This window comes from Tamandua tetradactyla, chromosome 7 (genome assembly GCF_023851605.1).
Source record: "Tamandua tetradactyla isolate mTamTet1 chromosome 7, mTamTet1.pri, whole genome shotgun sequence".
In the NCBI taxonomy this organism is placed as follows: Eukaryota; Metazoa; Chordata; class Mammalia; order Pilosa; family Myrmecophagidae; genus Tamandua; species Tamandua tetradactyla.
The window spans coordinates 91,486,350-91,510,260 of record NC_135333.1 but is presented as its reverse complement, the minus strand read 5'-3'; the positions used below and the strand labels follow the sequence as shown (position 1 = coordinate 91,510,260).

Sequence of the window (23,911 nt, the reverse complement as noted above, 5' to 3'; positions counted from 1 at the left end):
ATTAATAAAAAAAAAAAAAAAAAATCACAAAAAAAAAAAAAAAAAAAAAAGATGTAATGGAGAGGCCAGAGGGAATTGCCTGAAAATGTAGAGCTGTGTTCCAGTAGCCATGCTTCTTGAAGATGATTGTATAATGATATAGCTTTCACAATGTGACTGTGTGATTGTGAAAACCTGTGATGATGCTCCTTTTATCTACCTTATCAACAGATGAGTAAAACATATGGAAAAATATTAATAATAGGGGAAAAAATGTTAAAATAAACTTAGATTGAAATGCTAGTGATCAATGAAAGGGAGGGGTAAGGGGTATGGTATGTATGAATTTTCTTCTGTTCTCTTTTTATTTCTTTTTCTGAATTGATGCAAATGTTCTAAGAAATGCTCATGATGACGGCTATACAACTATGTGATGATATTGGGAATTATTGATTATATATGCAAAACAGAATGATCACATGTTAAGAATATTCGTGTTTCTTTCTTGTCATATATTTTTTAAAAATTTAAAAATTAAAAAAAAATCATCCTACAAAGAAAAGCCCATTGTCAGGTGGCTTCACAGGGGAATTTTATCAAATATTACAGAAAGAATTAACAACAATCCTGTACAAACTTTTCCAAAAAACTGAGGAAAAAGGAACTCTACCTCATTCATTTTATGGAGCTAATATTGTTTTAATACCAAACCCAAGTAAAGATGCTTTAAGGAAGGAAAACTACAGTCCAATCTCCCTAATGAACACAGATGCAAAAATTCTCAATCAAATATTAGCAAATCTAATCCAAAAGCACATTAAAAGAATTAAACACCAAACCAAGTAGAGTTTATACAGGAATGCAAGGACAGTTCAACACAAGAAAATCAATTAATGTGATACAGCAAAGGAATAAATCAAAAGGGAAAAAAACACAAGATCATCTCACTGATGCTGAAAAAGCATTCAACAAAATTCAGCATCCTTTTCTGATAAAAACACTCCAAAAGATAGGAATTGTGGGTAAACTGCCTCAATATGATAAAGGGAATATATGAAAAAATGATGGCCAGCATCATACGCTGTGGGGGGAGGCTGAGGGCTTCCCCCTAAGATCGGGTGTGAGACAGGAATGTCCACTGTCACCACTATTATTCAACACTGTGCTAGAGTTCTAGATAAAGCAATCAAGCAGGACAAAGAAATAAAGGGCATCCAAATTGGAAAGGAAGAAGTAAAACTCTCATAATTTGCAAATGATATGATACTATACTTGGAAGATCCTGGGAAATCTACAGCAAAGTTACTTGAGCTAATAAATTCAGCAAGGTGGCTGGATATAAAATGTGCAAAAATCAGTAACATTTCTATACACTAGCAATAACCTAGCTGAGGAGTCAGTTAAGGAAAAAAATTCCATTCAAAATAGCAAATAAAAGAATCAAATACTTAGGAATGCACTTAACTAGGAATATAAAGGACTTATATACAGAAAACTACATAACATTGCTAAAAGAAATCAAAGGAGATCTAAATAGGAGGAAAGGTATTCCCTGCTCTTGGATAGGAAGGATAAATATAGTTAAATGTCAATTCCCCCAAGTTGATCTACAGATTCAACACACTACCGATCAAAATTCCAACAACCTACTTTGAAGATTTGGAAAAGCTAACGACCAAATTCATCTGGAAGGGAAAGAGAACCCAAATAGTTAAAGGCATCCTAAAAAAGAAGAACAAAGTGGGAGGATCAACACTCTCTGACTTTAAAACCTATTATAAAGTCACAGTGGTCAAAACAGCATGGTACTGGCACAAAAACAGAAGCATTGACCAATGGAATTGAATCATGAGTGCAGAAATAAACCACCAAATCTATGAGCAACCGATGTTTGACAAGGCCCCCAAATGCTCTGAACTGGGACAAAATGGTCTTTTCAATAATTGGGCATGGAAGAACTGGATATCAATTGCCAAGAGAATGAAAGAGGACCCCTATCTTACACTCTACAAAAAAATTAACTCAAAGTGGATCAAACGCCTGAGTATAAGAACTAGCACCATAAATCTTCTAGAAGAAAATGTAGGGAAATACCTTCAAGAACTAGTAATAGGAGGGAGCCTCTTAAACTTTACACCCTAAGCTCAAACAACAAAAGAAAAAATAGATAAATGGAGACTTCAAAATCAAATGCTTCTGCACCTTAAAAGATTTTGTCAAAAAGGTGAAGGGGCAGCCAACTCAATGGGAGAATATATTTGGAAATCACATATCACACAAGGTTTGATTTCCTGTATAAACAAAGAAATCATACAACTCAACAACAAAAGAACAAACAATCCAATTTATAAAATGGGCTAAAGATATGGATAGGCATTTTTCTGAAGAGCAAATACAGATGGCTCAAAAGCACATGAAGAGATGCCCATTTTCATTGGCTAGAAGGGAAATGCAGATAAAGACTATAACGAGATACCACCTCACACTATAAAGGTGGCTGCTATTATACAAACAGGAAACTATAAATCTTGGAGCGGATGTAGAGAAACTGGAACACTTATGTACTGCTGGTGGGAATGTATAATGGTGCACCCACTATGGAAGACTGTTTGGCGGTTCCTTAGGAAACTAAATATCGAGTTGCTCTTTGACCCAGCAATAGCACTACTTGGTATATACCCAGAAGAGCTGAAAGCAATGATACAAACAGATGTTTGCGCATCAATGCTCATAGCAGCATTATTCACAATTGCCAAAAGATGGAAACAAACCAAATGCCCATCAACAGACGAGTGGATGAACAAAATGTGGTGTATATATATATACATACATACATACATACATACACACACACACACACAATGGAATATTATGGAGCAGTAAGACAAAATGAAGTAGCGAAGCACATAACAAGATGGATGAGCCTTGAGGACATAATGCTGAGTGAAATTAGCCGGACACAAAAGAAGAGATACTATATGATTCCACTTTTATGACCAGCATAAAGGTATAATCAGAGGCTTATAATACAGAATATAGGGGAGTAAGAGATACGTAGAAGCTAGATATGGGTGAACTGTAAGCTAATGAGGTTGAACTCCAATGTAAAGGATTAGATAGGAGTGAAGGTGGTTCTCTAGGGGGTCTATAAGTAATATTGAAGATGAACAAGATTTAAAGGGGTTGTATACACCTATGTGTTCCACTGATTAACACTAGAAATATGAATTAATTCTCACAAGAATTACTTCAAAAATATAATTCTTGTATAAAGAGTGTTTAAGTCTAGGGTACAGGGGAGAAACTGCTACTGCATGCTATAAGCTATGTTCAAAAGGAAACCATCAGCACTACCACAGCAACAGCAGAGGTAAATAATGGAGGGAGGGACAAGAGTTAAGAGGAGGTTTAGATTTCCTATTTGGTGAGGGCATGTTTATTGATTTTCTTTCTCTTGGGAACAATGAAATTATCTAAAATTGGGAATGTTGATGGCCTGTGGACTTTGGGCCCTCTACATGATGCCCGATGAATGCAGGTGGCTGAAGGACGCACTGATGGAGAAGTAGATTGGCGAACGATGGTCTATATTTATGAATAAATGTTGTACTGCTACAAAAAGGAACAAAGTCGTGAGGCATGTAACAATGTGAATGAACATGTGGGACATTTGGTAACACAAAATAAGCCAGAAACAAAAGAACAATAATGGTACGATCACCTTTAGAAAATGCTCGTAAAAAAACAGGGGCCTAGAGTGTAAGCTTTTAAAGCAGACACAGTAAGTCCAGAGTGGTGATTATTATTTCTGGGCTTTGAGAAGCTGTTTTATATATATAGTCTGATATTTAGGGATAAGAATGAAGCTGAACAGGTTGGAGTTAAGGTAATTCGGAACACAGGGGTAAGGAAGATAGTGTCTACATTTTAGAATCACACAAACGCTTTGACATAAATGGAAGAAAGGTCTACTTGGCCACCTGGAACTGAAATTTTCTGTAGTGCATAATCTAATTCAACCTATCTGTATAGCTCATTTGAACAACTGAAACACAGGAAGCACGGAATAAGAAAGAGGTCCTTTAATCCTGTGTAGATTATTGTAATACCTGGAAATATAGTAGAGTATATTAAGCAGATAATCAAAAAGTATTGGCAAAGTCCCCTGACAGACGGGAAAAAGAATATGGAACTATTAAATCTTACCATCAGGGAATCCCCTGACACTGCGTCAAACTTTAGGGACACCCAAATCAATAGACCATGCCCTTGATCATGAGGCTTACTCTTCTGAAGCTTATGTAGGTAGAAGAGAAGCTTAGCCTACCTATAGGCATGCCTAAGAGTTACTTCTGGAGGACTTCTTTCGTTCCTCAGCTGCGGCCTCAGTCTCTCTCAGCCCAACTCTGCAAGTGAAATCATTGCCCTTCCCCGCACATGGGATAAGACATCCAGGAGTGAAAGCGTCCCTGGCAACGTGGGAGATGACTCCCAGGGATGAATCTAGACTCGGCCCCACGGGATCAACAATTCCATCCTGACCAAAAGGGGTTAAAGTGTAATTAATAGAGTATCAGTGGCAGAGAGGTTCAAATACAGTCAAGAGGCTACTCTGGGGGTTGCTCTTACATAAGCTTCAGATAGATCTTGTTACCTATCATAACCTGCCAACCCCCAATCAGGACCATTCCAGCCAATCCTAAAGAACACCTAGGGCAATTTATAAGATTCCACAAGGGGTCCATGCACTAGTGTAACTTTCCAGAAACCTACAACCTCCAGATGGGTCCCTGGTCCAGATAAGTCCTGAAACCTAGCCTAGCCTCTCCAGAATATCAGATAGTTCCATCTCCCTACCCCATATTAGTGACAGACGCTTTCAATATGAAACAGTTAAAATTGCCATTGCCCAAACACCCCTAAACTGAGGTATGGAAAGATCAAAGGTGATGGTAGAATTATACATAGAAAATAGGATTTAACAAATGAATATGAATGCTGAATTATTAAACTGATAACTATTTTAGTCTCCAGTATTTTAGAGCAGCTACAAGTAAAAACCTAAAATTGTGAAATTGTAACCCAGGTCAAAGTCTGAAATATGTTCTACAACTAATTGTGCTGCTGTGCTTTGAAATTCATAGCTTTTTTGTATATATGTTGTCTTTCACAAAAAAAAGAAGGAAAAAAGTTGACTGTGGTGATAAAAAAATATTTAAGCCCTCTAGCCTCCTATATTCTGGAAGCAGCTAGAAGAAAAAGTATGAGAAGATCGTATGGTAGCCCATGACAAACTCAGGATCTGTCCTGTAACCACTTGTTAAAGAGTGCTTTGAAAACTATTGCTTTTTTATTTCTTTGGTTTGTATGTGTTATACTATACAATACAAAAAGGTTTAAAAAAACCAGTTGGCCATATATACATAAGTCTATTTCTGGATTCTTTTCTGTTCCATTGGTTGATATACCTAGTCCTGAGCACAATAACCATTTACTGTAGCTTTTCAGTATTTTTGAAACCAGGGAGTATAAGTCTTTAAATTTTGTTGCTTTTTTTTTTTTAGAAATTTCTTTGACTTCTCTAGGTTATTTGTATTTTAATAAAATAGTAGAACAAGCTTGTGGATGTTTTACAAAGCCTAGGGGAGATTTTTATTTGTATCCAAATGAGTCTATGATCAATTTGAGGAGAACTGGTATAGTAACAAAAGTGCATTTTCCAATCCATGAGCCTGGCACATATCTCTGCTCATTTAGGTCTTCCTAAACTTCTCTCAGCAATATCCATAGTTATCCATGTAGAGGTCCTGCAAGTTTTCTGTTAAATTTGATTCAATTTTACTTTTTCATGCTGTTGTAAATGGTATTTTCTATTCCATTTCCCAGATGTTTGCTGTTAATATGTAAAAATTCAATTAATTTTTGTATATCATTCTTGTATCCTGAAACCATGCTATTTAGACTTATTAATTCCAGTAGTTGTTCTGTAATTTCCTTACTATTTTCTATGTAAACAATCATGTAATCAGCATTTTTTCCCTTCTAATATTTATGCCTTTTTCCTTGTTTTATTGAAATGGCTAGGATGACTAGGACATCTAAAACCATACTGAATGGAAATGGTGAGAGTGGACACCCTTGTCTTGTTATGAATCTTGGGGGACGGTGTTTAGTGTTTCACCACCGGGTATGATGTTGGCAATCAATAATTCACCATCAGGTATGGTATTTCCTGTAGACTTTTCAGACATGTGCTTTATTAGATTAGGGAAGTTCCCTTCTATTCCTAGTTTATTTAAAGTTTTGATCATGTATGAATGTTTAATTTGGTCAAATGTTTGTCCATATTTATTAAAATAATAATTTCCTGTTTATTCTGGCAAAAAAAGAGCATTAATGAAATGAACATTTTCTAAGGCTCTATTCTTTCTCCATGTAATCTAGATTTCAAATCTTACAATAGTATCTGCTCCTTTCTGAACATTTAAAAAAGCAGAGGCAAAGAAAATTAAAAGCACTGATTAATAAAAATCATTTTACAAAGAATAAAAATTAACATGTTATAAGTGTAAGCTTCTTTATGTATTCAGCTATCTAGATACATATAAAACATTTTATCTAAAATGTATTAAAATGTAACTTTTGGGCGGGCCGCGGTGGCTCAGCGGGCAAGAGTGCTTGCCTGCCGTGCCGGAGGACCCCGGTTCGATTCCCGGCCCCAGCCCATGTAAAAAACAAACAAACAAACAAAATATAATAAAACAAGAAAATGTTTAAAAATGTTTCCCTTTCTTCCTTCCATCCTTCCTTCCTTCTCTGTCTTTCCTTCCCTTCCTCCCTCTCTCTTTAAAAAAAAAAAAAAAAAAAATGTAACTTTTTAGAATACTTGTAGCATTTAACATGAGAGTCCATTAAGCTAAAGATATTATAAGAATGCAGCAACACCAAATATACCTGTCATCCATGCTACAGAATCATGAGCCTAAACAAAACATTGACAGATCATATATTTCATTCATTTATGTTATGGCAAGAGGAGAGATATATACTATGTTATGATTAGATATCTATCCTGAAAGATTTCATAACAGTTAGGTTTAATAACTCTTAGACTCATTTATATCTAAATTTAATCTCTTGTTACTCTATTGTATTAATTCCCTCCTTTGCTATCTTCATTGCTTAATATATTGCTGGTATTCTAAAAATATTTTATAAGAAAAACATAAAAAAGAGCAAGCATATATACAACACTTCAATGTAGCCACTTTTTATTCAACAATTCTATAAAAGACATCACGCAAGGCCCTCAAGAAGTTTATTACCTGGTGGGGGGTGGAGGAGAGGCAGAGGAGGGCAGAGTATAAGAAAAACAAGCAAAAAAAAATTCTAAGAAATATAAAAGAGACTTTAAAAAGAAGAACATTTTTCTAAGAAGGGAGAAAAGATTTTTAAGTGGCATATTTGGTTGGAAAAATCATGAAATTCTTCAGGTAGGAGAGACATTTAAGATAAATTTTCAACAGACATAACACATCATTTTAAATGACACATTAAGAATATGCATTTTATTCAAGTTTTTTCCCAAACATAACTAAAAGCAAAGATTTGTTTTGTTTGTTGTTGTATAAATACAAGGTCAAGGAGAATGTGAAATGAGAAAACTTCAATAAATTTGAAACCACAAGGATGAGTGATAAATGACTGAGCAGATACAAGGAAAATGAACCTGCAAGTGAGGGATATGAGATTCAAACACACTTATATCACTGAATGCATAAAAGACACAGTAATGGGAGGAACTGAAAATTGGATGAAGGTGAGACTCAAAACAGGAGAGGTAGATATATCCGTAGATACCCTCCAAGAATCTGCCCAGCTGAGTAACTTACAGTTCCTCACCACAGTAGAAAACTAGAGATTTATTCCCCAGATAAGGTGAAACTGAGGGTCTCTGGATTTGAATATACCAACAGAGACTGACTGACTCAAAAGTTATATTATATGCTAAGACCCATACCACTCAGCAACCAAAATGCTAGTAGCCAGACCTATCACCTTTGGTTAAAAGATTAGTGGTTAGAATGCCTGCCTTCCAAGTGGGAGACATGGGTTTGATTCCTGGACCATGCATCACCACACCCCACACCCCAAAAAAAGATTAGAAAATTCTTCTCTGGTGAATCTAATCAACCCATGAAAAAGGCCCTCATCAGAGGTTCCACAAAGAAATAGCTCATTCATGTAATACACTTTGACAAACCCTACTCACACACGCAGGACTTCCCCAATTAACTCAGGAGTCTATTATGAGGCAGAGCTCTATAAAAATTAAAAGAAAAGACTGTGGAGTCAGATTTCCTGGGCTCAAATTCCAACTCTGCCACTTACCATCTGTATAACAGCAGACAAGCTCCTTGAATTCATGTCTTTGTCTACTCATCTGTCAAACAGGAATAATAAGAGTAACTAACTCCTAAGAGTGTCATGAGGAATAAATACAATAGATAAAGCACTTAGAACAATATGCGGCTTGAAAATATTATGTATACCAAAAAAACCATGTTTTAATCCTGATCCAATCTAGTGGAGGCAGCTGTTTCTTTTAATCCTAATTCAACTTTGTAGGGCAGAAACTCTAGATTAGATTATTTTCACAGAGATGCAGCATACCCAGTTGTGGGCGTGAACTTCTGATTAAATAGAGATAGGACCACCAAATTCAGCTGAGTCTTGATTAGTTTACTGAAGTCCTTTAAAAGAAGAAACATTTTGGAAAGAGCAGAGATGACACAAATGCTGACACTTGGAGAACAGAGACACAGACGTTTGGAGATGCTTGGAGCCAAGCAGACATCACCATGAGATTTCCAGAACCTGGAAAGAGTCAAGGGAAGCCAAGAGATGAAAGCCAGATCCAGTGAAGAAAAGTGAGAAACCCACATGAACAGAGGCTGCAAGCAATGGAGCCCAGGAGCAAGGGACCAGAAGATAACTACCAGATAACCATCCAGCTGACAGAGGTGCTCCTGACCCACTGACCTTCCTTGAATTAAGGTATCTTTCCCTGGATGCCTTAGTTTGGATATTTTTATAAGCTTAGAACTGTAAATGTGTAACTTACTAAATTCCCTTTATGAAAGCCATTCCACTTCTAGCATATTGCATTCCACAGCTTGCAAACTAACAGTGTCTGACACATTCTAAGCATAATATAAATGTTTGCTATGTTTATTATTACAGCCTCACACTTTCATATGAGCAGACTGCCAAGGACAACCGAACACATGAAGAAAGCATCTAATATAAAAAACAGGCCAAATAATTTTTTTTAATAACAGAAAAGAAACTTCACAAGAAAATTTTGAAAATAAAAAATACTGTCAGTAAATCTTTCAGAGAACTGAGAGTAGATAGCATATTGAAAAATAAGAATATGAAGCTTTAATTTTTCTTTGACAAATATTTGAAATAAAATTGTGATAGCAGTAATAAAAAAAAGCTTCAAAGTTAAGGAAATCTCCAGTAAAAAGTAGAGTATAAAAGAAAAAGAGAAGGAAAATTACACTAAAAAGATAAGAAAATTAGAAGACCTCACCCAGGATATATAACATCTAACTACGAGGAATTCTAGAAAAGCAGAACAGAGGAACAACAGAGAAACAACCATCAACAAAATGACTCAAGAAAATTTTCTAAAACTAAAGGATATGATTTCCAGGTTAAATGGGTCCATCAAGTACCTAAGAAAACAGAAGAAAAAACCTACACCAATGTACACCGGAGACAAAGATTCTACAAGATTCCAGAGAGATAAAATAGGTTTTTACAGAAGACCAAAAATATAACAGCATTAGACTTCACAACAGCAGCACTGGAAAGTGAAAGACAAGGAAATAATGTTTTTAAAATTGAGAGAAAATTCTTTAAAACACAGAGTTTTACAATCTGTCAAATCAACAATTAATTGTGGGAAGAATAAAATCATATTTAGACCTATAAGATATCAAACTAACTTTATTTCCCCTGCTGCAGTGTGAGAGCCATGAGGCCTCTGAGGCAGGAGGGACTGGCAATTCTGGGCCCCACTGTCCTAGAAACTGCAAAAGGAGCCACCTGAGGCACATGGGGTTTTCAGGACTGCTGAGGGACAGGGCAAGGGAGTAGCCCACAGCTCCCACACTACCTGCCTCACAGCTTATCCAGTCATCAGCAAATGAACTATCCAAGGCCACACGCACCAACATCTTATGCACCGTGTGCAGCTGCAGCAGGATTCTGCCCAACAGCCCTGCACTCAACATGCATCTGGTCAACAGCCACTGCAGAACATCACAGCAAATCTAACTATAAGGAAAGATTTGAAAACTTCTACTGCTGACGAACTGAATGATGCCCTAGAGACCCTGACAGACCATTTTCTCAATTTTCTCTTGTAAAATAGCACTTTATGAAAATGCATGCTGAAAAGAAACATAAATGTAGTATGTGCAGCAATTCTTATGGTACTGAATGGGACTTGAAAAGACATGCAGAGGATTGTGGCAAGACCTTCCAGTGCACATGTGGCTGTCTTTAAGCTAGCAGAACTGCCTTGCAGTCATACATCTACCAAACTGGCCATGAGATCCCTACTGAGTACAGGGATCCACCTGGTAAGAAAAAAGAAAATGGAGAACTCCATAAACCAGAGGTTGTCAAAAAAGACCACTGAATCCTTGATCAATAAACCGACCTCTAGACAGGGCACAGAAGACTAGAAACTTCAGTAATAAGCTGAACACAGGAATCCACCTAGTAAGTAAAGAAAAATGTAGAACTTCATGAACAACCAGAAGTAGTCAAAAAAAAAAAAAAAGAGCATCCTGATCAATAAACCAACCTCTAGACCAGATGCTCAAGAACTAGATATTTCAGAAATAAGACTAGCAGCTTAGTTTGAAGATCTTGCAACTCTTATGCCAGAAAACGAACTCCTACAATACCTCCAAGACATCCTCAAAAGTTGCTTTTACCAAAACCCAAAGTGGCTTTGGTTGAACTGCCTGTTATGCGATTTTCTCCTGTGCCTGTCTTTGCGATGGCCAACTCCTTGGTCCAGCCTGTGCTAGGAGGTATGGAGCCTCAGGACTCTGCCACAGGTGCCATTCATTTACTTCCCTTATCCACAAAAACCCTAATCCTTGGCCTAGTTCAGAGGCTTGCTCTCTTAAAAGCTGTGAATCCCACTGATATTAAGCCAATTAGTACAGGTGTTCAAGTGAACTTGGGAAAAAGCCCACCTACTACTTTACAAAAACTGGTGTACACATGTCAGAAGAACAGCATTTCTTCCATCAGTGTGAAGATAGACCTGTCTTATGCCTCAATAAACTTCATGCTTTCTGCACAGTAGGCTTCCCCAGACTCCTTTGAATGTCTTATTCTCAAGCTGAGTTGAGTTTGGTTCTCAAGTTTCATTTCCCATTAGTGTTCATACTCAAACACTGTTACCCAGTTCTAAAGTAACTTCATCCATAGCTAGTCAGACCGATGCTTGTTTTCAGTCAGGTGGGATTTCCAGAGAAAGTCAAACCAGTGGAGTGCAAAGTTCCATAGATGACCAGGTCCACATGGACCAAGCAGTAATGTGTAGAGATGTTGTTGAGAATGTCCATTCATCATACAGGGTTTCTACAGACAACATTATAAGCCACTGTTTGGTAGCAGAAAGTTTAACTCATGGTTTGTTACTTCAGAATGATCCTAAGACTTTACATCAAGATGTTGAGAAATCTGCACCTATTATAAACTTCAGTGAGCAGAATAGTATGCTTTCTTCACAAAACATGACAGATAATCAGACCCAACCATAAATTAAGTGATTTAAGAGATATCTTGTTAAGTAACTGGCCAGGTCAGACATTGGATAATCACAGTCTTTTGTCTGACACAAACACTGAGCCTGATATATAGCTCACACTTGACCCAACCCACTATCCCAGAATAGATTTTGATATTGAAGAGTCCTTTCCAGCCTCAAATATCCAAACTTAAATGGAAGAGTGGATTCAGTAATATGACACACTGAACCAATCTTGGAATCCCTGGATTTATAGACCCAAACTGACTGTCACTTACAGACACCTCTGCTTAGGGGAAATGCTAACTTCTTGGGCCTTGAAATGTTTGACAAGCAAACACAGACAGACTTAAACTTCTTTTTAGACAGTAGCCTTTATCTACCTCTGGCAGTATTCTGAAACACTCCAGCTTTTCTGTGAGTACTGATTCATATGACACAGAAGTCCAAACAGAAGAAATTCCCACTAAAAATTTACCTCTCTGGAAAGCAAAGTTTAGTTGAACAGTATAGAAACACAGACCATGAATTCTGGCTTTGAAACCCTAGAGAGTTTGTTTTTCACCAGCAGTGAAACTCAAACAGCCATGGATGATTTTCTTTTGGCCGATTTGGCCTAGAACATGACGTAGTCTCAATTCGGTTCTTTGGAAACCCAGATATGTGCAGAACTACACACAATCTCCAACTTCTACAAGTGAAGTCCACATTCAGGATGGCATTTACAGTGTTCTTGTGGATTTAGAAAGTGGGGAACAGGGACAACAGTATTAACTACTGAATGTAGATGTTTATACAGTTGCTTAGATTCTTGGCAATTTTTTGCCTTTTGTATTTGTAAACATGAAATTTGTTCATAAATGTGAGTGTATTATAAAGTGTTGTGATGTTGATCTAAAAACGAAAATAGGTAATTTTACAAAACACTCTTAATTTAGACATTATGGAGTAAATAAAGGGAATAAGAAAGAAAAAGACACAGGATTTGAAAACAGGAGATAAAACTAAAGTGAAAAGCAAGGGGAATTCTCACAGAATAATGGTGAAGTGAGCAACCAAAATATCAATGTACAAAGAATAGAGAGCAACCAGTCTAGACAGGAGTAGATGAGAACGCTCCTAGGAAAAATAGTCAAGCAACTGAAATTAAGACGCTTATATTTTATCTTCATAAGTATAATTTTAAACAAGTTGGTAAAATTTTATGTTTGAATTATTAATTAGAAAATTGACCAAATGAAAACAATATGTTGAGCAGGAAAAGTAAACATAATATATTACAATTTCAAGCAGTGAACAGTAGAAGAAACAATAAGTATGTCATTTAGAGATATTACACAGGTAAACAATAAAAGATTCAGCTATATACACTAAACATGGCTGCCTCAAGAAAGCAAGAAGGCTCATCAGGAGGCTAGAAAAGGGAGAGCATATGGAACTGCTATATTTCATAGCAAGTGTTTGACAACTTTAAACCATGAGCACATTTAATTTTGATTTTTTAAAAATGATAGTGTAAAAAACAGTATGGCATGAAGAGCTGAAGACACTGTCCTTAGTTGACTGTACACGTAATCAGACATAGATGTAATCAACTTACTGCTGATTTAAGTCTACTAAATACTCTTGCAGTAATGGTTAGCCAGCGCTTACTTGATCAGACAACTGGGGACCATTATCCGACCAAGGTGACATGTAAACCTGTCACAGTATGTCTCAACACCAAAGCTGCTCAAAACAAACAAAAATCCAACAAGACACTTAGGCAAATGACTTCGAAGAACAGACCCTCCAGGGGTCATCCTGATTATTCAATCATCCCAAAGCACCCTACTAGTTAATGCTGTCTACTTAACATCAATCTCTATCCCATCTGGGAAGTTACTGGCTAATCAACACATAATCACAGTACGTTTCCAATGACCTTGCGTGGTGTTAGATTTCCTAGAAACAAAAGAGACAGTGATTTTTTTCCTGATTCTGCTAGGCAAAGGTAAGTTGGAAAAAGGAAAAAGAACAAAGGAAACACACATAAATACATACCTCAAGTAAAGATCTAAAACGAATAGCCATTAAGACTGAATGATTTAGAACAGTCTAATCATTTAAACTCAGATTTTCAGGTTCGTCAGTTTAAAGAAATCATTTGTTTATCCAAATCTCCTTTACTAGTCTATAAGCTCTTGGCAGGTAATATGACCACTTCTTGATCTTTTTTTGATTTCTTTGCACTTTGAACTGAGTAGTTCCAGGCACATAGTAGGGCCAAAAGGAATATTTTTTTAATTAATGCTTTTGGAATAAATGATTGAATAAAAGAAAATGTGTCGCTAATGGCTCCCACATGAATTCCTTTTCCCTCTTATTTCTGCAAGAACAACAGGTTAGAGCTTGGGCAGTAGAAAATCAAGTTGCTAACACTAAACAGATCTATTCATATTAAGGCATGAGCCTGCAGGCCTAAAACCTAAAAGAAATTACATTGCTACATTCTACTCTCTTAAGAATCCAACTATTATTGGGGTTAATGATGTTTTTGAAACTTCTTATGACGCTGTATTAAAGAATTATTCTATACTTCAAATATTACTACCAATAAACTTTTGCCAATGGCAGAATATTATCACAAGTCAAAAATATTACTGTGGTAAATATTCATTACCTGAAAAATGAAAACATCCCAACCACTAATAATTTTAATAAATTAAAATTTTCTACTATATAATGCTCATCTGCACTTTCAATTAAGTTTTTCTTTACTAAAGTCTTCATTCAGAAAATCAACATATCCTAGGAGATGTCACACACAAAAAATTGCAAATAGACCCTCCAAACACTTATCTCCTTTCCAGCCTCTTTGCTTAATTCTTCCACCTCCTTCAATTCCTTAATAGTACTCTTTCCCCAGGCTCAGGGCCCTCTGATCCCATCTCATTACCCTTGCCTTCAAAGAGTGCATTCACTCTCATAATCTTAATGGTCTGCCCAAGATTTCCAGAACTAACCACTTCCCTGGGGGCACTCATATATTCCCAACCAAATAATGAACATTTTTATGTGGCTGTTCCATTGTCAACACAAAATTCTCAGTATATGAGTCATACTCTGATTTGGCAAAATCTCAAACCTCAATGAATGTTAGGGAGAAGATATATATTACCTCCTCTCATCACATTTTAAAAGAGGACATAGACCTACTCTCAATCAAAGGAAACAATACTGAAGAAATACTATATCCTTTTCTCTGCCTTCTTTACTCCTCCCCAAGAGAAAACTAAGAATGGTGAAGGCAGACTATCCATAGCTGCTTTCATTTGGATGAGCTATATAAGTGTATGTATAGAACGCATGCATAGTACATGGTCTTTGGGCTCCTCACTGCAAACTCATACCCACAAATGATAAATTCTTCTAATACAGCTCCCATGGGAGAAGATCACAAGGGAAAAACTTCATTCCTTTAGCACTGAGACTTGTGTTTTTTTAGCTACTCTGTGACCAAATGGGTAAATTCAATTCAAAAGAAAACTTTGGGGAGATCTCATTTTAGTTTGAGGTACAAAGTCACATTTACATCAAAGCTTTGAAAGTATTGCCACTGCTCTGGTTCCTATAAGACCCTTGGTTCTATTTCTTAATTGATTCAGAAGCCAAGAGTGGCAGTATGTTAAAGGCTATCCCCAAGAACCACCAGAAATATTCAATTTCATGTCTTCTCCTAAGAACTACCAGAGAAAAATACTGTAAAATTCATGTTTCCCAACTGCAACTGGATTCACAGTGCTGCCTACCATAACCACTTTTATCTAGTTAATGCTCTCATTTCCAGAGCAGCTATTGCAAAGATTCCAACTTACCTCAAACTTCCGACCTTCTATTCCTTTCTGCAATCAAAGTAGATGACCAAGCCTCCTATTAAACAGAGAAAACAGAAGACATTTTAAGAAAGATCTCTGACCTTCGTGCCACCAAAACTAGAGCTACCAGCGTCTGTATCCATCTATGACACTTTATTCCCCTGAGAAAGAAAGAGGAATTCCTCCACTTACTTGAAGCTAATTCTTCCATTTATGTCATTGGAGAAGTAGCCTGATCAACTATTCTCTATCTCTCTTAAATAATCAATCTCCCCCTCTTATTCAGCTCCTTTCCATTAATACCGAGACCTGCTTCAGGTCCTTCATCTTTAAAAATAATGCAAAACGAAATAAAAGCAAATCTTTCCTCAATTACACATTCCCCTCCAACCATAGCCTTTTCCTTTTTCAAACTAACTTTACGGATTCTCTATTGTTACATCCCAAGTCTGCATGAAATCAATTACCTTCTTTTACCTCAATGCAAAAAGATACTTTCAATTCCTTATCTTATTTGACTACTAAAAGCATTTAACTAGTCTTCCCTTCTCAAAACTCTTGCCCTTTGGTTTGCAAGACAAGCATACTATTTCCTTTTTTCTATCTGAATTCCTCTGACTGCTTCTTCCCAATCTCCCCTGGAGACTTTTCTTCAACCTACTCTAAATTTTGGTATTCTTTAGGGCTCCAACTAAGCCCTTCTCTTCTTCTCACTTCAGATATACTCCCTGGACTACCTCACTCACTCCTCTGGATTCATTTACAAACATAAGTTAAGGAATCTCTATTTCAGACCTATCTCCTGAACATCAGATCTATCTATCCAACAGACAATTGAATAACTTCTCTCTCAGTCTAATAGGCATCTCAAACTCAAACAACCAAACCTGAATTTAAAATCTCCCCCACCAAACTCAAATGTACTTTTCTTCAAGGATTTCTTATCCTGGTGATTGGTATCATCATCTACAAAAAAGTTACCCAACACAAAAACTTGGTGTCATCCTTGTCTCCTCCTATCTATCTGCTAATACCTTCAGAACCTTTCTCCTTCTCTCAATCTCAACTACCTCTACCCTATTTAAGGCCATCAGTTAATTTTCACCTGGTTTACAACATGAGCCTCCAAAATGTTTCTCTGCTTCTAGTTTGTCTCCTTTCTAATCCATTCTCCAGCTACCAAAATGATCCTTCTAAATACTTCCCTATTTAAAAGCTTTTACAGCTCACTATTACTTTCAGCATAAAGTCAAAATTCTTAAGATAAATTAATGGAACTTTGTAACCTAGTTGCTGCTGCCATTCTTGTCTCTTAATGTTTCCTTATCCTGAAGTCATATAGGAATTTGCATTTTAACCATGTGACTCTACTCAAATCACTACACCATTCTAAACCACAATGTTCCCCTATGTAAAATGAACAGTCTGAATGGATGACTTCTAAGATACTGCATTATAGGAGCCTCTAAAAATATTATCCTACTACTAAAATTGAATTCCTACCTTCTTCACAAGCTACTTTCTATCTTAAATTTATTTTCAGTCAATAGTAGTAGTCTTCCTTCATCCATCCAGGATGGAGAGACTCCCTGTTGTCTTTTTCTCTTTACTTTACTCCATCCTATAGTATTTCCTTACTCACCCCTTCCTTTCTCTTCCAGTGCCCAGCCTTGTGATTCAGAACTCTATCACTATTTCTTGAAAATTACAGGAACTTACTCCCAGTCATTTTGCTCTCAAATTTATTCATCAATTGGAATAAATCTTTTTAAAACAATCATATTTTAGAATGTCATTCTCAACTACAACTCATTCAAAATAGGAATGACAAACTCATGGTTCTATGGTGTATAAACTCTAGAGTATCAAATGTAAGCAAAGCAAGCACGAAAATGAAATTATGAATGGTACTTAGACTAATGAGTAAAAGTAAAATTACGTCCTGTGAAAAGGCTACAGTTATATCACAACATTGAGGCACAAGAAGACACTATACAACAAACAACAGAGAAAAATATTATGTAACAATCACAGTAAAATCAACTTTGATAGTGGGCAACATTATCAGTATAGAAGACCATAAATCTGATGTTCTCGCCAATAATAAAGATAAGAGTTTCATATCTTTCACCACTTCATGTACTTCCATATTGATTTTCTCTATTTATAAGGCAGTCTCGTTTATCTGGACAGATATATCTAGTAATCTCATCTCCTGGTACAGTAAGCTCAAAACTCTTTTGGGTGGCCAAGAGAGAAATCATGAACTCAATGCTTCAATATTCAATTGCTATTCATAAGACAGTTTTAAGATCCTCACTGAAAATCTGTTTACAATTTTACTAGATATAATTCCAGGCCTCTGTTATTTCTCTGACCGCATTTATAACCCCCCCTGTTCTAGCGACAATGGCCTCTCCACCAATCATACCTCTGCTTCAAAATATTTGGTTGTGTTTATGTTCATTTTTAATGTAATCAGCAAATGGAAATCCACCACCCAACATAGAAACTGAACACTTTGACAATAAATTTTATATGTATCTCTTCCCTGTGCCTTCCTGAACACACACAAAAAAATCCTTAATTTATTTTTCATCATTTCCTTGTTTTCGAACTAAAGTTTTATGTCATTTATGTCTACTACCAAAAAGCATATATTTTTATTCCAGTTTTTTTTTAAGCAGTATCCTGTGGCATCCAAATCCTGGGAATTTAACTGTTTCACATAATATTATGCTGTTAATATTAATGTAGCTACAATTCCTTTGTTTTAACTGCTTTAATAACCCAGTTTTTTTCAGCCACTTTCCCTTCAACAGACATTTGGGAAGTTTACAGTACTTTGTATTAAGAACAGAACTGCTATGAACATTCTTAAGTATATTTCTTTCTGTATATATGCAGTTTCTCTTCAATATGTGCCTAAGAGTAAAATCACTGAGTTGCCAGGTTTGTATATATATATATAACTTCACAGGTTAGCGAACAATTATTTTCCAAAATGATTGCACAAATTTTACTCCTGGAAGCAATCTATAAAGGTCTTATTGATCCTCACCCTTTCTAACACTGTTTTGTCAGACTATTTCTTAAGTTTTGTCACTCATATATATATATATATATATATATACATACACATATAAATTGTACATACAACTGCAAATTCCTTTTCATTTATATCACAAATATATCTTTGTTATTAATTGCCTTCATAATTGTACTCCTCACAATTATCTTTATAATGTCTGTACAATCCCATCAGTATAACAATTTTCCTACTTTTAAACATTTAACTTTATCCAACATGTTCCTTATCATATAGTTAACGCCACAAACACTACTAAGACATCATGTATTGTTTTCTTTTTTAAGGCTATTGCCTTAGTATATATTCCAAGATCAGACTGATTAGTTCAAAGAATATGAACACTGCTTGATACACTTTGCTGAATCACTGCCCAAAAGGGTTTTATAATTAACATCACTATGTGTAATTTCTTTCTTATAACATACATATGAACATTTAGGTCTAAAGTATAAATATGATCAGACCATCATAAAATTGTTTTTACTTTGTATACTTGGTTCCCCACCTATCATATCCTCCCTCATTCCTTCCTACCACATGGTAGCAGCTCCTCCTGCCCACCCCAGATATTCTAAGCTAACCTAATATGTATCTACCCTGTATCTCTTTACTCATATAATCACATAAAAATATATGAACAATTCTCACCCTCCATGAGTGAGAACCAGGTTCATTTCTTGGACCACACACCTCCTCCAAAAAAGCAAAACATATAAACATATGCATGTGTGTGTATATAACAACATTCCCATTGCTTAGTTCATATATTTTTAATTATAAAATGTTGCACATTTTTCAGTATCTTATTTTTCCATATGCCTAACATTTCGTGGAAATCCCTCCTAGTCCACCAGTATGTAACTGATCCATTTTTTTAATGTTTACTAAGAATCAACCTCATATTACAGATATATATATTTATAGATATATAGTTATAATGTAGATATCTTATAAATATATATTTATTCTACCATTCCTCTACTAATAAACATGTACTGTGTTTCCAGTTTTTTGTCACTACAAACATTCGTATATAGTGGTATGTTTCTATGCTAGATTCTAAAGAATGAATTGCTAGGGCAACTGGTATACTTTTTTTTATTATTATTATTATTTTAATAGATGTTGCCTGATAACTTTCCAAAAGGCTCCACTAGTCCATATTTCTAGCAGCAAAATAAGAAAACCTTTTGGTCCTGGGTATCAGCAAGAAATCATTATTGGTCCTTATATCTTCTCCTTTTACACGAACAGAGGGTGAACGTCACTCACCATTTGGGATTATCACATTATTATATCACACTGTAACTTTAATTTGCATTCCTCTACTAATGGTTTGAACATCTTTTTATATGTTATTGCCCATCTGGATTTGCTTCTTCATTTCCTATGCTCATTTTGCTATAGTGTTATGTGGTTCCCTTTTTGTCAATTTCTAAGCAGATATTGCATACAACAGGTTATCAACTCTGTCTTTCAAATGCATTACAAATATTTTTATCAAACGCATGTTTGTATGGTATATTTTTTTCATTCAAAAGTTAAGTTTCATGCAATTAAATTCATCTTTATAACTTCTAGATTTATGATGGTGGTTAAGAAAATTTCCCTCACTTCAAGAGTACACATGCAATCTCCTGGTGTACAGTTTTTATTTTTAAATCTATAATACAAGTGGAATTCATTTCTGTAAACTGCTTAAAATAGGAATACAATTCTATTTCCCCAAAATGGCCAGCCAGATGTGCCAGAAGCATTTATGAAATAATCTACCTCCATTCCACTGAACTAAATTTCTACATTTAACATTCTTATATGTATGTATAGGGATCTATTGTAAGATACTCTACTCTTTTCCCCTGACTTACTGCAAGTTTTCAATTCTATTTATCAAATATCCTCTCTTGCCCATCACCATATTTCCAGAATCTAGCACAATTCACAACAGCTGACACATTATAACCGATTATTTTTGTTTAATTAATACATTTTAGTAAACAAATAAAGTACATTTTATTATCTGTAGCCATTTGATACAAGTACCTTTTTCTTCCTAAATCTTGTACCTACTTCAATTCTCCACATACTGCAGGGTATAAGCATTTTGGAATTAAAGAAATAATAGTAATAAAGTTAATTCTGGTTGGACTCTCTAGTTACCATCGTGTTACTCTATACATAGTGTCCACAAATTATATTTATAATACCAAGGTTATTTGTTGGATTGGCAATGGATTCTTAGATATGACATCAAAAGCATGAGCAACAAATGAAACAACTGATAGATTTGATTCCATCAAAATTTAAAACTTTTAAGTGGCAAGGAAAATTATCAATAAAATGAAAAGACAACCTACAGAATGAGAGAAAATATTTGGAAGCCACATATCAAGAAAAAGGTTTAATATCCAAAATACACAAATTTTTACAGTACAACCACAAAAAGACAAGCAACCCAATTAAAAAATGGTCAAAGGACTCAAATATACATTCTTCAAAGAAGATACACAATAAGCACATGAAAAAATGCTCAACACCATTAGCCATTAGGAAATGCAAATTAAAACCACAATAAGATATCTCTTCACAGCCACAAGGATGGCTATTACTTAAAAAAAAAAAAATGGAAAAAAGTGTTGGAGACAATACAGAGAAATTGGAACTCTAATGCACTGTTGGTGGGAATGCAAAATAGTATAACCAGTATGGAAAGCAATATTGCAGTTGCTCAAAAAGTTAAATAATTACCATTGACCCAGCAATTCCACTCCTAGGAATATACCTAAAGAGAGCATAAGCAGAGTCACGAATGGTATCCATATTAAAAGCAGTCTTATATACTATATCCAAAACTTGGAAACAATCCAGTGTCCAACAACTAATAAATGAATGAATGAAATGGGGTACACATTCACAACAGGATATTACTGGTTCATAAGAAAAAACTGTGCTTTGTATGAGACATGCTGTAGCATGGAAGAACTCTGAAAACCTAAGAGTCAATGAAATAAATAAGACACATAAGGACAACACTCTTAGTACTGCTACTACTGGCCTCATATTGAACACTAAACTTCTTTTACAATTTGCCTAAAGATCAAAATATAATAAGTCAGACCATATTATTTGATAAAATGAGTGAATGAAGTTGATGAATCAGGAACTATCCAGCCTGACATGTTCCATTTTTGTTGAGAGCTGATAATCTGGGGAGATGCAACCTATTCTTGAGGAATTCTTTTTGATTGCAATGAGCTACTGGCATTAGTAAATTAAAGCATTTCTGTATTGGTGTAAGTGGAATATTTCAGTCTAAAGTTTTCAAAGTTAACTGAATTTTAATTGGACTTTATTTCTGTTATTTATACTTCCATTTTGCACATCAAATTCTCTTTATACTTAAATCTATATCTTGGAAACATTGGGAACTGACTTGTTATATTTGCACTTTGAGCTGTTGAGATAAATGTGATTTTGTCAGAGTATCTGGTTTCCATATTTGAACATGAGCTGTTACCTTTTATTCCTACAAAGAAAAGTAAAGAAATCACTTAGCAATTTTATTTTATAATTAAAGGAATATTCCTAAAAAAAAATCACTTATATGAGATGACTAGAAATAGAAATTCAGAGATAGAAATCAGTGTAAGTGTTTCTGGGGTGGGGGAAGATAGAGGAGTGGGGGAAGGCAAAATATTGTAAAAATATTTTTTTAAATAACTGAGTAGGTGAAATATAAATGGGTGTGAACGAAGGGAACAAAAGTATCCCAGCCAGTCAATAAGAATCTTCTGCAAGCACAGATTCACGAAGGGTAAAGTGGAAATTTCCAGGAAGATTCCCAGGGAAAATGTGAAATACACAACGTAAATGAAATGGACAACTTCCTAGAAAGGCATGAACAACATTGACCTGAGAAGAAATAGATGACTTCAACAAACCAATCAAAAGTAAAGAGACTGTATCAGTCATTAAGAAGCTCCCAAAAAGAAAAGTCCAAGACCAGAAAGCATGACATGTGAATTCTACCAAGCATTCAAGAAAGAATTAATACCAATCCTGCTCAAACCCGTCAAAAAAATTGAAGAGGAGGGAACGCTATCTAATTCATTCTATGACGCCAAATCACCCTAATACCAAAGCCAGATAAAGGCACTACAAGTAAAGAAAATTACAGACCAATCTCTTTAATGAATACAGATGCAAAAATCCTCAACAAAATATTTGCAAATCATATCTAGCAGCACACTAAAAGAATTATATACCATGACCAAGTGGGATTTATTCCAGGTATGGAAGGCTAGCTTCACACAGGAAAATCAATTAATGTAATATACCATATCAATAAATTAAAGCAGAAAAACCACATGATCATTTTAGCAAGTGATGCAGAAAAGGTATTTCACAAAATTCAACATCCTTTCTTGATAAAAATACTTCAAAGGGCAGGAATATAAGGAACCTCCTCAACATGATAAAGGGAATATATGAAACACCACAGCTAACATCATCCTCTATGGAGAAACACTGAAAGCTTTCTCTCAAAGATCAGGAACAAGACAAGGATGCCCACTGTCACCACTGTTGCTCAACATTATGCTAGAAGTTCTAGCAAGAGCAATTAGAGAAGAAAAAGAAATAAAAGGCATTCAAATTGGAAGGAAGAAGTAAACTCTCACTGTTTGCAGATGACATGATGCTATACGTCAAAAGTCCCAAAAAATCTACAGCAAATGTACTAGAGCTAATAAATGAGTACAGCAAAATGGCAGGGTATAAAGTCAACACTCAAAAATTAGTAGTATACCTCCAGGAATATGGCCAAATAGAGTAGCTCATGTTCAGCCCTGCTCCATGGAAAAATTACAGAAGGGATGGGGGCGCAACTGAGACAGTGATTCCAGAGTGCCTTCTGCACCACATAGGGCAGCCCTGGTTGCAGAGGCCGAGAAACCGAGAAGCAGAAAGCTGGGGCCTGGCATGGAGGCACGGAGCCCATGGGAATGCATGAACAGGAGCCAGGGACTAGGATGTAAGCCAGGCCATGTCCCTTGAACGCACTACCCTCACCAGCGCAGCCCTGTGACCCACAACTTACCCCACCACCATGCACCTGAACCCTGTCACCCACTCCAATTCCCC

At 35.7% G+C, this 23,911-nt stretch overlaps 1 protein-coding gene and 2 pseudogenes across 12 annotated transcripts in view; 2 read left to right on the top strand and 1 right to left on the bottom strand.

Moving 5' to 3' along the window:
• The window catches only part of CCDC91 (coiled-coil domain containing 91), a 548,164-nt gene that overhangs the window by 421,053 nt on the left and 103,200 nt on the right, over positions 1 to 23,911 (bottom strand). For 10 of the 12 annotated variants that reach the window (XM_077170414.1, XM_077170420.1, XM_077170421.1 and 7 more), the window contains one exon: positions 15,679 to 15,733. The exons of 1 other annotated variant lie outside the window; for it this stretch is intronic. The gene's annotated coding sequence lies outside the window, so the exon portion shown is untranslated. Of the gene's footprint in view, positions 1 to 8,370; positions 8,423 to 15,678; positions 15,734 to 23,911 lie in introns of all 12 variants that reach the window. One more of the 12 variants, XM_077170415.1, reaches the window with a different exon arrangement.
• Positions 10,105 to 10,693, top strand: LOC143690531 (ATM interactor pseudogene; annotated as a pseudogene).
• LOC143690530 (ATM interactor pseudogene) lies at positions 10,755 to 12,522 on the top strand (annotated as a pseudogene).